This window comes from Monodon monoceros, unplaced genomic scaffold, assembly GCF_005190385.1.
Source record: "Monodon monoceros isolate NGI ecotype Baffin Bay Population unplaced genomic scaffold, NGI_Narwhal_1 Super_Scaffold_11, whole genome shotgun sequence".
Classification (NCBI taxonomy): domain Eukaryota; kingdom Metazoa; phylum Chordata; class Mammalia; order Artiodactyla; family Monodontidae; genus Monodon; species Monodon monoceros.
Window position 1 is genome coordinate 98,670,737 of NW_021703767.1, and position 18,196 is coordinate 98,688,932.

Sequence of the window (18,196 nt, forward strand, 5' to 3'; positions counted from 1 at the left end):
AAAGTAATATCTTTAACATGAAATCAAATTCCTTTTATTTTATGACATTTAAGACTCTATACAGAGTTCCAGTTTGTAATGAAATATTAAAACATACTACAATGTACTCCTCTAACCCTGTACTTAAATAAATGAAAAAAATAATTAAAACAAGAAAAGCAAATGGCAGTAGTGCTTACCATATTATTTGAAAGCAGTCACAGGAAAATGACAATAATAGATTCTAGGAATCCATGCATAGTTTTTACCCAGACATAAAGGAAAGAAACAGAAACCATTCAATCCTCACTTATGCACACCCATTATTAGGTGCACTACATGTTATACATACACTGCTAAGAAAAACCTCAGGGTATTCGCTAGGATAATCACCAGAAAAGGTAAAATTCACCGGGATTTGTCATTTGCTATCACTAAGTAGAAGTATGGGGAAAAAATTATATATATATATATATATATATATATATACTATATATATTCTATCTATCTATCTCTTTTATTATAATTACCAAAAGATATTGCAACAATAAGAAAAAAAACCTAAAAGAAAAAAGATGAGGAGATTTTAAAAACAAGTGTGGATACTGAAACCACTGATGGCCCAAAGATGAGGGTCAATGAAAATCCAAATTTGTCTTCCTTTCTCACTGAAAATTTATACCACTTCTAGGAGCCAGGGAAAATACTTTTGTAGAGAAGAGGTGGAAGCAAAACAAGAGACTGATTGGCTCTAGCGTAAGTGGTTGCATTATTTGGGAGAGCTTAGTTGGCTGTTTGTAATTCACTGTCCTTAGGTTTTGATTTTTTTAACCTCAAGACATTACAGGCTTAGGTTCTGGTTTGCTTATGAAGGTCACTAGGGCATTAAAGACACATCATTCTAAAGGCTTCTCTGTTTAATTAATTTGACAGGAGGAAGATGATCAGTGCCAGTGTATCCCAGAGATCCACTGCATCAGTGGGGACTATAGTTCATGCCACTAACTTCTCTTAGGAAGAGAAGCCACTATAAAGAGCCGTTCCTCAGCAGGGACAGAGAAGTAGGGTGGACCGTGGTGGTCATGCAAATGCCCATCCCATATCTTACACTGCAGGGACCATGACTGATAGCCTCAGGTACTGCACTCAGAATCCAGGACCACATTAGCTTTGAAGCTCTGTTTCCCACAGTAGTTTCCCAAAATTAACTGAATGGGGCAGGGATCAAATGTAGGCGCATTCATGTCAAACTGTGGGATTCTTCTAAATGATGACACAGGCTCGAGGACTCCCCATCAGTCTGACTGAAACTTTCTTTGAACTGTTCTACAGTCTGAAATTCTTCCTTCCCTCTATCCTTCACAGAATTCAGACCTGATCACCCCTCCTGTTCTGACCTGTTTCTCTCAATAAATATCTTGCATTCCGAACAGTATCTTGGTGTCTACTTCTCAGAAACCCTAATCAACATGCTTGTAACTTTCAAATAGAATGAAAATATAGTTAATAATTTGATAGTGAATATAGAATGAATATAAATGTAGAACTACATTTTTTAAAAATCTGGAGTAACTACAGTTATAATACAAAATATTACAACTTACTACAAAAGTAATATAAATAATAAAACTAATAAGGAGAGAACTCTTTTTTTATAGAACCACTAAATGCATAAAATTGCTAAAGAAATTTTTAATGAAGTATATTAGAAAACAGCTCTCAAAATATTAGTTGATTAAATAGAGACAGTAAGTCATTAATGTGTTTAGTAACAGATGATAATCACGATGACGATGATGACGGCATGATCATAATCATAGTTCCTGCAATATATGCATAATACTTAATATTTTTATGCTTTTAAAACAAACTACTGGTAGATTTCTGAAATGAATACTTATATTAGAATACAAACTCAGAAAAAGTTTCTTAGGGTCCAGTCAATGACAAAGATCCATTTTGGAATTCTTATAGCCATTATCTGGACAGGTCAAACCTTGTCCATTGTGCATCAACTTTATCAAATTGGTGATACACTCAGAGAAATATTGACATTTCAGTCTTTGTGATTATGCCTGTATACAAGAAAGAACACTGATTTGAAATGAACTTATGGCCTGATTAGATCTACAGTAGAAAAAGTATTTCCTTTTTAAAAACTGAGAACCATCAATAATATATAAAAAGACTATAAAATGATAGTCTTAGAATTTTAAATATTTTCACCTTCAATTTATTTATTCAATATTTGTAGAGTAACTACCATTGGTGCACTATTCCACACATCAATGAGGCTCAGGAACTAAAAAGATATATAGCTGATCCATTTTACTTGTTAAGATTGGCAGCATAACCAAATGAAACTCTGACATTATGAACTTAAATTTACATTTTTTTTTTTTTTTTTTGCGGTACGCAGGCCTCTTACTGCTGTGGCCTCTCCAGTTGCAGAGCACAGGCTCCAGACACGCAGGCCCAGCGGCCACGGCTCACGGGCCCAGCTGCTCCACAGCATGCGGGATCCTCCCGGACCGGGGCACAAACCCGCGTCCCCTGCATCAGCAGGCGGACTCTCAACCACTGCGCCACCAGGGAAGCCCTAAATTTACACATTTTTAATTAAAATAATTGATGCCAATAAAGGAATAGAAAGTTTTGAGGAAAAAAATCCATATTAAGGCTTTAATTACAGAATTTTTCTAAATTTTCAAATTTATTATTCATTATTGCTTTTATATAACATCTATGACATGTGGACCCTAGATAATCACCAAATTTTAGTGTATGTGTCTGCTTGTATGTGTGCGTATATTTAGTTTCTGTATATATTCATATTTTTAATTATTTGATGGGACATATTTCACTTTGCAAAACCTAGGTATCAAGATTCATAGTCGATACTTTGAGATGTATCATTGTATTAAATGCATTCCAACACTTCAATTTAGATGCCTTACTCCTGTTGTTAGAAATGATCAATTTTGGTGATCATGTACTTGTAATGATTTTTGATGTGGTAATGAAATAAGATATATTTTGTAATACTCACTAGACTTGTACTTACATTGATTAAAATAATAGCAGGATGTGGTATAATAAAAATAAATATAATTTCGGGCTTCCCTGGTGGCGCAGTGGTTGAGAGTCCGCCTGCCGATGCAGGGGACACGGGTTCGTGCCCCGGTCCGGGAAGAACCCACATGCCGCGGAGCAGCTGGGCCCGTGAGCCGTGGCCGCTGGGCCTGCGCGTCCGGAGCCTGTGCTCCGCAACAGGAGAGGCCACAGCAGTGAGAGGCCCGCGTACTGCAAAAAACAAAAGAAACAACAACAAAAAAAGTGGGCGGAAGACTTGAATAGACATTTTTCCATGAACCCATGCAGATGTCCAACAGGCATATGAAAAAATGCTCAACATCACTAATCATTAGGGAAATGCAAATCAAAACCACAATGAGATATCATCTTACACCTGTCAGAATGGCTATTATCAATAACACCACAAATAACAAATGTTGGCAAGAATGTGGAGAAAAGGGAACCCTCATACACTGTTGGCGAGAATGTAAATTAGTGCAGATACTACGGAAAAGAGTATGGAGGTATTTCAGGAAACTAAAACCTGAGCTATCATATAACCCAGCAATTCCACTCCTGGGTATGTATTCAAAAAAAAGCAACAGTACTAATTTGAAAAGATTCATGTACCCCAATGTTCATAGCAGCATTATTTACAATTGCCAAGATATGGAAGCAACCTAAGTGTCCATCAATAGATAAATAGATAAAGAAATGTGGTTTATATATACAATGGAATATTACTCAGCCATAAAAAAAAGAATGAAATTTTGCCATCTGCAATGATGTGGATAGACTTGAGGGCATTATGCTAAGTGAAATAAGTCAGATAGAGAAAGACAAATACTGTATGATAACCCTTATATGTGGAATCTAAAAAATACAACAAGCTAGTAAATATAACAGAAAAGAAGCAGATTCACAGATATAGAGAACAAACTAGTGGTTACCAATGGGGAGAGGAAAGGCGGGAAGGGAAATATAGGGGCGGGGGATTAACAGGTACAAACTGTTAGGTATAAAATAAGCTGCAAGGATATATTGTACAAGACAGGGAATATAACCAATATTTTATAATAACTATAAATGGAGCATAACCTTTATCGCGAGTCCCACTACATTGTACAGCTGTAACATATAATATCACACATCAACTATACTTCAATAAAAAAAGAAAAAAATATAGAAAGGACTTCATATTAGCTGTTAGGGTTCTCCAGAGAAACAGAACCAATAGGAAAGAGATTTATTTTAAGAAATTTCCTCATGCCAATATAGAGGCTGACAAGTCCCTAGATCTTCAGGAAAAGTCAGAAAGCCGGAGACCAGGAGAGCCTATGGTGTAGTTTCGGTCCAAATCCAGAGGCCTGAGAACCAGGAAAGCCAATGCAGTGGTTCCAGTCTGAAAACTGGCAGACTCAAGATCCAGGAAAAGCAGTTGCTGTCATTTGAAGGCAGTCAGGCAGGGAGAACTGTCTCTCACTGGAGGGAATTTCAGCCTTTTTATTCTAATCAAGACTTCAACTGATTAGATAAGGCCCACACACATTAGGGAGAGCTTGCTTCTTTACTCACGTTATCAATTTAAATGTTAATCTCATCCAAAAACACCCTCACAGGAACACTCAGAATATTTGATCAATGTCTTGACATCCTGTAGCCCAGTCACATTGACACATAAAACTAACCATTACATTACCCTTGCAGTAAACAAGGGCTAATTTTTAAAAATCCATTAGAAATGTAAATATTATATTCATCCTCATTTCTGTCAAATATTCCTTCAAGTGAAATACTTTTCCTTAGGTGGTATTACTATCATGTCAATGACATTTCATTTTACCTGTATAGGTGCTATGTCTCTCATCTGTAGTACCCCTCTTTGTAAATGACAGAAGAGAAAGGCAAAACAGAAGAGGGCCCCTTGATCGTGGTGTTTGTTTTGTGGTACAGTGAATCCCTACATATGAACCTTCAAGTTGTGAACTTTCAAAGATGTGAACATGTGTTTGCTTGTCCAATCACATGAGTTAGTTCACGTCTGGTGTATATTGTCACGTGTGTGCATCTTAAGTGGTTGTGCTTTTGTGTACTTTACTGTACAGTACTGTACAGAGGTATAGTATCTTTATTTCAAGCCCAGGATGTCCGGAATCAAGTGTAAAAGCAGCAGTGATGTAGCTGGTATTGTTAAGAAGCGCCAAGTGATAACGATGGAACTTGCTGTGCAACACGAGGAGCTTACTAATGAAGAGCTGATGGAATTGGAGGCCCAGAGAAAGGACAAAGAGAGACAAGAGGAAGAAGTAACTGAAGAACCGAAAAGATTCACGATGCAGGAAATGGCAAGGGGATTTTCTTTATTTGAGGAGGCACTGTTAGTTTTTGAGGCACAGGACCTGAATGTAGAACAGTACGCGAAGGTTGCAGCAGCTGCTCAGAATGCAGTCGAGCACTACTATGTCATCTATGATGAGGAAAAAAAAGAGCCACTACCCAGACGTATCTACCCAAAGGGTAGATAGAACTGAATCCAGCAAGGAGCCAGAACCTGTGCCATCAACGTCAGGCGTGAGTGAAATCGCAGCTTGCCCTCCTTCTCCTATTGCTGATGACCCTTCAGCTCTACCATCTCCCACGTCCTTTCCCTCCTCCACTCAGTAATTCTTGTTGCCTGTTCACTCGAGGCCAGCCCCTGTATGCAAGCTGTTGTACTGTACTACTGTACTTTTCAAGGTACTTTACTGTAAGATTAAAAATGTTTTCTTTGGGCTTCCCTGGTGGCGCAGTGGTTGAGAGTCCGCCTGCCGATGCAGGGGACACGGGTTCGTGCCCCGGTCCGGGAAGATCCCACATGCCGTGGAGCGGCTGGGCCCATGAGCCATGGCCGCTGAGCCTGCACGTCCGGAGCCTGTGCTCTGCAACAGAAGAGGCCACAACAGTGAGAGGCCCGTGTAATGCAAAAAAAAAAAAAAAAAGTTTTCTTTATTTTTTTGTTTGTTTTTTATGTATTATTTGTGTGAAAAGTATTATAAACCTATTACAGTACAGTACTATATAGCCGATTGTTTTAGTTGGGTACCTAGGCTAACTTTGTTGGACTTATGAACAAACTGGACTTATGAAAGCACTCTCAGAATGGAACCCATTCATATGTAGAGGACTTCTTATATTAACATTAATTACTGTGGCATCAGGGAATCATTCAGACTATTGAAAGGTTTTAATCACCAGCTAGTAATTCCTGAATAAATACACTCTATAATTATTCCTCCCTTTGTCATTCCTCAAAATGCTTGAGTAGATAATATTTTTCTAATTTAGTGTTAAATCCTATTGTGTCCTTTGGTTTTGATTTTTGTTTTATGGAAACAGGGGTACCAAAACCCAGTCAAGGAAGTGTTTGCTCACTGTGAGAAAACTATGCATCAGAAAATATACAGTCTAACGTTCTATAAATCATAGTGTGAACTATATTCCCATATTAATAAAATAAGTAGAAGTAAGATCAAAATAAGTAAGATACAGAGAAATATGAAATAGAAATATGAAAATGTATTCATGAGCAAAATATATTACTAAGTAAGAAATTGAAGTCTATACAATGCATATAGTTTCTCAAAAATTTGCATCTAATACTTATAATGTTCTAGTCTCAGAATTAATTACCAAATTTCATACCATTGTTTTATTGATTCAATGAAAATTATTAATTTTTACTCCTCTCTCACCTGCATAACCCATCACTCTTGCTTATTTAGATTACAATGCAAGTCAAAGTTATAATTCATACTGATTAATATAAAGCTCTGTATTTTCATTTTGGGACTTTGTTATATGCATATTCTACTTGCATTTCATGGATACCTCCAGGCACCTTACTGTTGATATATATTTTTGACTTCCTACAGGAAAAGTCATGTCACTCCAGGAAGACCAGTGTGCTATTACAATCCAGTTTAGTTTTATGTGGATTAATTATTAATATCATTTTTAAAGTATTATTTGTTTACCTGGTGGTTGTTTTCCTGATATTGAATTTTATCAATATTAGGTTCTCACCAAAATTAGAATTTTATAAAGATTAAGGAAAGTTTACTCAAATTAAAAATTGGTTATTTACTTGTCCCAGCAACAATTTTTCCTCATGTACTGAGCCAAAGAAACAGGTCGATTGATTGTTTTCCTTTATTTCAATCCATCATTAATTTAGGTAATTCCTATATTGCCTTGCATGATGACAGGCACAAGGAATATGACAAAGACTTTTTCCTCAATATGCTTGAATTGATTAATATTTTAGATGGGTCACACATTTACATAAAGACAGCAGTCTGTGTACATATTGGGTTTGGCCAAAAAGTTCATTCGGGTTTTTCCATAAGCTGTTAGAAAAACTTGAACGAACTTTTTGGTCACCCTCTCTCTCTCTCTCTCTCTTTCTCTCTCTCTCTCTCTCTCTCTCTATATATATATATATGTTCATCTGTTTTTACTAGGTAATAAAGAGTTTGGGATTAACCTATTTTCTAGATTACTGAAACTAATATTCTTTGAAGGCCAACATTAAAATAATTTTAAATGTTTAAATAATAAAATTTAATTATTTTAATTGCAACTAGCATTTAAATATTGGTCTATTAAAAGTCCAAATACTGGAATAGGATGAATTTCTAGTAGAGTCGGAGTAGATAAGTTATATTCTTATAAAAGGATTTTCTTACCTCATGAAACATGTCTTCCCTTTTCTACACATGGGAATAGAAAATTTCTTTATGTGAGCCAAAGTCACGATTAGATAATATTGCATGAGCCATAAAGAGCAAACATTCTCGTGGAAAATAAAATATTGACTGGGACTCACAATGTCTTAGTTGTTCAGACTGCTATAACAAAATTACCACAAACTGGGTGGCTTGTAAACAATAAACATTGATTTCTCACAGTTCTGGTGGCTGGAAATCCGAGATACTGGCTCAGGCAGATACAATGTCAGGTGAGAAACTGCTTCTTCATGGGCAGCTGTCTCCTCACTCTAACCTCCCATGGCAGAAGGGATAGGGTGCTCTGTGGGGTCTCTTTTACAAGGGTACTAATTTCATCCAAGGGGGCTCTGATCTCATGAACTAATAATCACCTCCCAAAGGCCCCATCTAAAAGTACAATCACATTGGGAATTAAGTTTTCAACATATAAATTTAGGTGGGATGGGGGACATAAAGATTCAATCCACAGTGAACAAAGTATGAATAATTAGACATACCTATTTTGGTGTTTAAAGGATATTGATGTGATGAAGGAAATTGAACTGAAGCTATGGGAAATGAACTGTACACAGAACTGGGATAATTTTAAGCTAACAATAGTTATCACATTGAGATATTTAAATAATCAGTACATTCAGTATAACTAAGAAATCAGATGCCTCTGCAGGGGTATGAGGAAAGTTACCAAGTTAAAAATTCTCTGCCAATTCCTTTATTATTATGTAGAAATAGTCCATTTTTGGATTTTATTTTCTCTTTGTCTCACAGACTTTCGTAATCATTACTTGGGAGGTAAAGCTCTTTTGTTCATAATGATTGGCAAGATCAGTGTAATGTTTGTTTTTGTTTTATGCATTGAATTGCATGTAATTGACAGATTTTATGGATCACACCAGCTTATATTCTCCAGAGCTCTCTGTATGTTTCTGTATATTTATGTGTAATACATCTGTTGCAGTCTGCAGCTCCACTCAGAGTCATTTTCTGGTTTCTGTTAAGCAAAAGGGTGAAAGAAAAACAACTTATAAGACAAAAATGAAATTGTTGCCGGCTGCAGCTCTGAATGAGACTTGGAGGCTCCCTCACTTCTTTGAAGCAGCATGTGTCAAACTCGTTACGAATCAGATTTTTATATTCAGAATCAGAATCTTCTCAGCTGACACAGCTGAAGTTAAAGCCTGGAGGGTGCAGTGCAAGGTCCCTGTTTTGCCTTGAAAAATGGAACACTTCCATTGGAAAGTCTTTTGCCTAAAATAATTGCCTCAATTGAATGCTGGAATGCAGGCACCCAGGAAACCAGCATTCTTTCTTACAAACAAAGACAATAAAAATTGTGACGTGACCTTTCTTCCTTTCTACAAATTGCCTCTGAGAGCATATCTACCTATCAGTTTGCCTACCCACCTTCCCTTGTCACCAACTCCAACTGCTTAATGACTGAAAAGATGTAAACCAAAGCTCCTTATAGAACCATTTTATTAGATAAAACAATTCTTCTTGAAAGAGACTACCGGATTGAATTATGATGCTTTGCTTGAGAGGACTGAATGGGAGATGTTTTTTTAAAGGCTCCTACTGAGGGGTGGGTAGCTTCTCCTCTATTTTGAAGGTAAATCTATCACATTGAGAAATTTTGGTGGTAAAATATACATAATAGCGTGGTAAGTATGGCTATGTCACAGTCTAGGCATCTTCCTCTCAGGTCTTTTCAATGGAATTTTTCAAGTATATAATGGAATTTCCCGTGAGGACTATGAAAGGACATACTCATAGGAATCACTTTTTGAATAGCTTTATTAACCTGCTTCTATAGCACCCTAAAGCTCACAAGTGACTTTTTCATTTAGAACTGTGTTAGACAAATAAAACTGATTTAAAGAAACACTGACTCTTGCCTACAAATTGAAAGATATAACTTGACCTTGAAGTGAATTTTTATTCCAGAATAAAGTTATACTTAACGATAGTACAAGTATTCATGGTAAATACTGTTGTTCAATAGCAAATAATAAAATATAATATGTAAATATATAACAAAGAGCAGTTAAATATACACACACATACAAAGCTTGATCTTCCATCCTATTAGTTCCAAACAAATTAAGTAATGATCATTTAAACGTACAGTTTTTTGGTATTTTACCTTTAAAGATGATTTAAACTTTTTAAAATTTGTTTATCCAAACAGTTGGAGAGAAAGGAGAGGACGTTTTATTAATACCTATTTTAGCAATGCTGAAACTGAAGCTCACAGAAGCTTAGCGAACATGAACAGAGATTACAGTTAGCACATAATAGAATGAGTGCTTTGGTCCACTGTTTTCTTTGTTCACAGACTGAATGCACTATCTTGAAATGAAATGATTTCCCCTTGTTTAAGTGTTTAAGGAAATAATACTAGAGTTTTAATAGATATTTTTACTTTTGTTCCTTCCAACTGTATTTATCATTATATAAAACAAAACACAAGTTTTAGTAGATGCTTACTGTTATGGACTGAATGTTTGTGCCCCCCGAAATTCGTATGTTGAAGCCTTAATCCCTTACGTGATGGTTTTGTAGATGGGGCCTTTGGAAGATATTAAGTTTTGATCATGAGGATGAAACCCCCATGATGGGATGAGTGTCCTTATAAAAAGAAAACGAGAGAACAGAGTTCTCTCTCTCTTTGCCATATGAGTACACAGTGAGACACAACAAACACAGCAAGAATGATAAACACACAAAAACCCACAAAACAACTTTTATATTAAAAATATGAATCTACTTCCTTTTTTAGTAATGACCATTGTTTATAATCCTTTAAATAATAATATATAAATTATTTCCATTAATATTGAAAGTGGAGTCAAAATGAACTTCAGAAATAAAGCAAAAACATAGCATTTATATTAGATATTCATACCCTAGAAAAAGAGCAACTGAGCTATTAATTTAGATAGGATAGTCTAAAACCTAAGTAAAACCTAAGTGTTTATGTAAACCTCAAGCTATGCCACTACTGCCTTAGAAACTTGTCAGAACACACAGAAAGGGGAGAGGTAGGTAAGAGATTATAAATGGAATGAAGGAAATGTGAAAGATCAGAGATCAAACTGGATACTTGACCTCAAGTAATTTTTAATCCATTAAAATTATAATGATTATTGGTAACCTGACTAATATTAAATAATTCTTATTTAAAATATCTTTCCAAATTATACTTTATCATGTCACCCAGTTTATTTACATCAAAAGATTTATTATAATCTGAGATTTGTTAGTTTTGTTTTTTCTTCAAATTATTTTGTGCTTACTGTTTATCTTCACATGGGAGATAAATTGGCATCATGCAGATTTCTTTTTCATTTACACTCTTTTGATCCTTTGCACCTAGTTCAGGGCCAGGCATATAAAGGTGGTCAAATTTTAGCTTAAATAATTAATGACTAAATTGATTATGTACAATTCCCTGAGTACAGGCTAGCTGAAAAGTATAGGAAAGTAATTTGACACTTTGATTAGTATAAGAGAATAATTTTACCAGAATTTCAGTTTTCTACTTTCAATAAAATCTGGACTGGGAACATAAATATGGCATATGACTTAGTAGACACTGATTTATGTATGCTATGTACATATTCTTCATTTCCTTCTCATGTTCAAGCAATTAATAGTGTCTGTGCTCACTTGCTTTGAGGTGGTTTTTGACAGTGTTTCATGGCTTTTCACTTCTAAAAACAAAATCTAAATGAGGATGGGCAAGTTTTGAAGAAGAAAAGAAAGAGAGAGGGAGAGAGAGAGAGAAATCAGAGCTACAATAATGTGGGTGGTGCTATGATTCTCATAGATACCCTACAGAAATAAGAGATTTATTAGCCTCTACTAACAGCACCCTTCAGGTATTGCTTCAGGTAAAGAGAGCCATCGGGCTCAAGGCCATCTTTCTTCTATACCATTTTGAGAGACCCTCATAGCATAGTATGAGGTTTCCATTGAGATTGCTTGATTTGTTTCATGGCCCACTCATTCTTTCTTCTTTTCCCTTTCAGAGGAATTAATCCAAGAATACTCTGTAATATACCTCCTGTATGCTAATCTGCATTTTAGATTCTGCCTTCTACGGAATTCAACCTAGAAACATTACTTCAGATTGTTCCCAAAAAGAAGACACTTAGATGGGATTTGGAGCTGGACTGCCCACCATCCAGCTGGAAATGAGGATCCCATCACTGTGGAGTGGAGAATGGAGAGCTCCTGACCCAAGTTTGCAGTGCAGCTTTCAGTGATGAATTGGGATGCCTTAATTGGTGGGAATACACAAACTTCAAAATGCATAAGGGCTTGAAGAATTGTGAGAAAAATAATAACATTAAGTACAGTAGAATTGCTAAGCTTGATTGCTTTGGAAAAAGAGAGCAAAAGATGGAGAGTGATTAATTGGCAATGAATGGTAACTGTAAATGTGAAAGCCAGAAGGTCTGCTTAGTATCATACAAAGAGCCTCTCATCTCCTCCAGGGGGAGGAAGGGGAAAATTGAAAACCAGGTCCCAATGCTTAATTGTAACAATAGCTGAGATCCAAAGAAAATTGACATGATTTAGCAACCAGACAGGAATTCTGGAGATGATGCAGAAAAACTGGTAGGGTGGCTACTAGAAGCATGGGAAAGTAATAACCCACATTAACTATAGTAGGCAGAAAAATAGCTGCCAAGATACCCCAACCCCCGCAACATACTGGTTACATGGAAAAGGTGAATTAAGATTGCAGATGGAATTAAGGTTGCTAATCAGCTGACTGATGTTAAAATAGAGAGGTTATCCTAGATTATCCTGGTAGACCCAACATAATCTTAGAAGTGAAGGAGGGAGGGAGAACCAGAGAGATGACAACATGAGAACCTGAGTAATGTTGCTGGCTTTGAGAATGAAAAGGGCTGTGAGCCATGAGGCTGTCCACCATGAGGAAGGTCACAAAATGTCTAGTAAGCATCTTTGGATTCAGGAAGCAGTATGCTCCACACCAGGAATGCTGCTCTGATCCATAGACTGGAGGACTGCCAGCTTTGAGTGGAGTCTAGAACAAGAACAGGCTCTGCAGTGTACCCAGACTATGGTACAAAAGACTTTGCTACTTTGAGAAATATGATCCAACACATCTTGGGGTACTAGAGTATCACTGAATGAATTACAATTAAGCCCACTAGAGTTCTGGAGGAAAGCCATGTTATATGTATCAGAGAATTATACAACTTTCAAAAAACTTCTGACATTCTACTGGACCCTGCTAGAGACAGAAAGCTTAACCACGGTATATCAAATGTAGCCAGAACTGCCTGTCATGGTTAATGTCAGACCAACAACTCACAGGTCATGTAGGCCCAGAAAATATGGAATAATCCATTGTAAGATGAAGTGATATATCCTGGAGATCACCTAAGCAGTACCAAAGGACATAAGAGCACTGCCTGTGCAGGTAGCTCAGAACTTTTATGTAAACCACCACCGTTGCACTAGCGCCTCTAAAGTTAATCTCTGAGAGTGCTCACATTTATGTCTCATGGAGCTTCCCTTGTGATCAGCTAATGAAGGAGGACAAATTCAGAGCCTGGTTCAAGAATGGATTGGTTTGGAATATGAGGTAACTTTGAAATACTGTGAAAGAGGAAATCTTCCCAATGAAGGGGACATTGAATATTGACTGCTCATCTAGTTTGAATGGAAAGAAAACTTGCTTTAGAATAAGCATTGAATTGTAGGGACTGGGGAATGTCTTGGCTGACTGGTCAAGGCCTGGAAGGGGAGTTTGCAAGTTTGAAAACAAGAAGATCTGGAGTAGAGACATATTGATAGACAAATACTCATTGTTCTCAATAGCTCAGAATTTAAGAGGAATGGATAGCAGGAAAAGATATTATAGTTAAAATAAATTCTTATGGATTACAATTGAGTTAAATTAACAGAAGGTGGGAGTGTTTACCAGTAATTTGGGAGAAGAGTAATTGCTTAGGGGCATGGAAACATACAAGATGGTAAACACTGAATTTGTTTTTAGCTGTTCTATCATCAGAATGTACCTAGCATATGATAAATATTCAGTAAATACTTATTGAAATATTTGTTGAGTAGTATGAACTTACTAAACACACCAGCCAGGGGAAGTGTCTAAATTAAAATTATGCAAAAACATGAAAAAAAATTGTGGTACATGTCCGGTTGATGATTTTAATGATGGCTAATGGGGAGTTTGTAACTGAGTAAACTAAATGATGTTAAAGTTACTTAATATACTCAAGATTCAATTTCCTTTATAAAATGTGGTTAGTGATAATATTCACCTCATGGAATTTTGATATAATTGTGTGATTGAATCTAAATATATCTAAGTTTGCTGGCAGTCATGCCTAATTAGTATTAGTATTAGTAAATGCTCAAGAAAATTTAGCCATTAAATGCATTTATTTATGAACTTGTTGCAAGTGATTGTAATCTCTACAGAAGAAAAGATCAGTGTCAGTGTTTATTCTCTGTATTTGCCAATGCATAGCAGTATGTTTTCTCTCAGCAGGAAAAGATATACCAAATGACTCTCTATTTAGAGATTAAGTGAAAATCGAGAGAGTGAAGAGCTAATTCCATAAAGTCAGTTGATTGTAATTTTTACTTTTAAATATGCTTATTACTTATTGCCTCTGGCATACTTGAGTGTTTAAATCTGTTCTTTATATTTATACACCGATTCAAGAGCTAAAAGACAGATGACAAGAGATTTAAACAAAATGAGCAAGAAACCAAATACTTCTCCCTTGTGCTGAGGTATGCTTTTTCCTACATAAATGCCTAATGTGTTGACTGGAGTGAGGCTGGGAGGATCTTCATTAATACTTATTGTTGTTGCAGATGTAGACAATATATCTTTTTTTTAATTTTAGAAAAGTAGTGATATATGACATACTGGAAAGACTTTCATTTTGAAAGACTTTCTACTTTTTCTACATTTCTATTCTGAGTATTAAAAATATATATAAATATATATATCTATCTTCACTATTAAAATGTATATATGTACATATATATTTAAACCATAGGTTTTAAGAACAGACCTCCACAGTTAAAGTGAGAAAAAAGAAAACAATGAAATACTATTTGAAATATAAAGTAATCAATTCATATCAATCTGATGAGTTCAAAGTTTTTGAAAAAGAGATTCTCTACTCCTTTTCTTATGTAAGGCAAAGACTTTATTTTCAGATGATCACTTCTCCAACATCTGCTTCACAAAAAAAATCCCACAAAGTTTAGAAGAAAAAAAAAAAGAGTATGATGAGGCTAAAGATTTTACAACCATAAATCTTCAAAAAAAGGACTGTAATTGAATATAACTGCATGTTTTGAAACTGCATCCAAACCTGATTTCCTTACTTAGGATTATTACCAGGTTCAGAACAAAATCTAGGTCACTCTAAGATTTTTTATTGAATTATTACAGAAAAGTAGTGCCTACAAATATTGCGAAAGTTGGTAGTGATCAAATTCCTAAGATATACACTAATGCTGCAATTCCTAAATAAGAAATAAATTCTATTTATAGAAAATAATTTTTTGTTGAACATTTCAAATGCCACCTACGAGGAAAGGAGAAGCAGAATTAATTTTCATTCCAGATGATCTGGCAACTCCTTTTAAAGGAGCCAGCATTTCTCAGAGTTAGGTTTTACTGCAAGTGACCTTTGTCAACAATCTTTATTTGATAGCATTTCTTCCAATGCTTTGTTATTGCTCAAAAGCTAGGCCAGAATTTTGATGAAAGATGATTCCATAACATGTCTTTACCTACAATGAAAATGTGTTTATTTTACTTTTAAATCAGTGTTAAATTATTCATCTGATGAAAAGTTATGTAGAATGTTTGAGAATTCAGTGGGGTTGAAAATTAGATTTGAAAAGATAATGACCACTCTGTGGGTGTCAAACGTCTTCATTCTGGAAGATAAAGCACAAAGGGAAACTTCAGTCTTTGTCTGACCTTGAACAATTCAAAGATAAAAGTGACACATCTAGAAACTCTCAGGTAAAAGCCCTGAGAAGAGGAGTCAAGGTGGAGCTGTGCACAGGATGTAGCAGAAATCTTGGGTGCCAGTGATACATGCTTCTCTCCCTGAGTAGTCCCAGGAGCCAAGTCAGAGAAGCAGTGAAGCAAAGCCTGACACTGGAGGAGACAGGCTGGTGGCCACATCTAAGAAGTAGACATGAAAAAGATTCTCCAAGAAACCAACACTCTTACCAGTGGAATCAACATTTTCCACCTAAAACCATCTTATGTCAGCTGCCTAGGTGGGTGAATCTTAAAAACCAGAGGCATCGGTGGAGAAAAGAAACAAAAAAACTATATTTAATAAGACAAGCCAGTTAGTATACAGCTCAGATTGAATTACCTTAAGATCTTTAATACACAACAAATATTTGCTTTATTCCTACTGTGTATCGGAGAGTATGGTGACTGCTGGAGACCCGGTGGTAAGCAAAAGAGATGCTGCCCTTTCCTTAGGAGGCTTATATTCTGGTGAGGGACACAATTAAATATATAAACAGAATGCTTTAAGTTCTGTGAGAGTAAATAGAGAGTTAATAGTGTTAATAGAGAATAAACCAGCCATGGTGAACACTGAAGGGAGAACATCCAAGGAAGACAAAAAGAACAAGTTCCAGAGACACAGCTATGAAGGTGCTGAGCTAGGGGAGGAAGCTGGAGGAGTTGGTGTGGCTGGAGCATCGGAAGTGGATACTGGGTACTGTCCAGAACTGGGCTGGAGAGACTAGCAGGGACCAGAGGTAAGAGACTCTTACAAGCCCCTGGAACAAGTTTAGATTTAATTTGAAGAGGGATAGAGAAAGCTCAGAATGTTGTATTTCCTTCCTTCCTTCTTCCTGCCTTCCTCCTTCCCTTTCTTTCTTCCTTCCTTCCTTCCTTTCTTTCTTTCTTTCACTTTCTTGCTTTCTCTTTCTCTCTTTCCTTCTTTCTCTTTCTCTCTTTCCTTCTTTCTCTGTCTCTCTTTTTTTTTCAAACTTGACCTAGTTTTATATTTAAAAAATAATCTTTAGCCTTTGTGTGGAGAACACACTTTAGGGATTGGTGAATGGAAGATGAATCAACAGGACCCATTTAGGAGGCTGTTGTGATGTCCAGATGACATGTACCAAGGGCCATGGAGGTAGAGAGAAGTAAAGGGAATTTGAGATACATTCTGGAGAAGTCCTGGTGCATTTGATGAATCACATGTAAGCTCTGGAAAAGGGAGAATCATGGATGATTTCTAGATTTTCTAGTTACAAAGGACAAGTTTGCTTCAGAAATTAACATCTCTGCTTTGGATATTTGTGGTTTAAAATTATTATTAAACAAACAAATAGAATTGTTAAGTAGTTACAGACACCAATATGAGGGATCTTTTACTGACTGTGTGTGTGTTAGTTTTATTTTATTCTTCCTTAGTTTCTAATTTCTAAGTAAATTTCATTTTGAAAATTTTATTTCATCATTACTTAAGAGGAAAGAAAGGCAATGAGAAGGAAGGTTTCTTTCCACATTTAGACCTGAAGAGCCAAGAATGTTAGAGCACCTCTGGAGAGCAGTGATTATGGTTTCAGTGATTACATTATCTTGAAATATATTGTGGAAAACATGATTCATTTTACACTGAGTTTCCTAAAGTGGAGTAGTTATAGCATCATGATTATAGCTTAACCACGTGATGGGGCTCCTGAGTTTGTTCGTTAACCTCCTTCCTAAACAATTATCAAACTGTCATTGCTATTAATATTTACTCACATCTACTCCACCTTCAACAAATATAAATGATTAAACTCTCCCTGTGCCCTCACTATGCCTCACGTAGACTTCTAATGTGGCATCCAACACATTTTGGTTCCTTATTTGACTAGATTGTAACCCCCTTGACATAGTGTGATGGTATCTTATTTTTCTTTGTATCTCTTCCATTAGCACTGGAACATCCTAATAAATCATTGCTTGGTAGATGAATGAATAAATAAGTGAGTGAATGAGTGAATAGGGCAACACTAGGGTACAGCTAAGTGGGGTTATCCTCCAAAGCCCTTGATTTTCTGGATCTTGCTCTATTGGCAATTTGGCATTAATCTTAGGTGAGAGTAAGAGATGAAAAAACATAAGGAGATCAAATGTCCCTAAACAATGGGGAACTAAAACTCTGGTAAATTCAGTTATATTACGTTTTTCTATACAGCATCTATAAACAGCAACTCTTTCTCAAAGTATATAAGAGCAACTGCATGTTTTCAATGCACACATACGACACAAGCAAGAATTCTGTTTCATTTATAATAAAACAGAATGCAGACAGATTAATTAACTA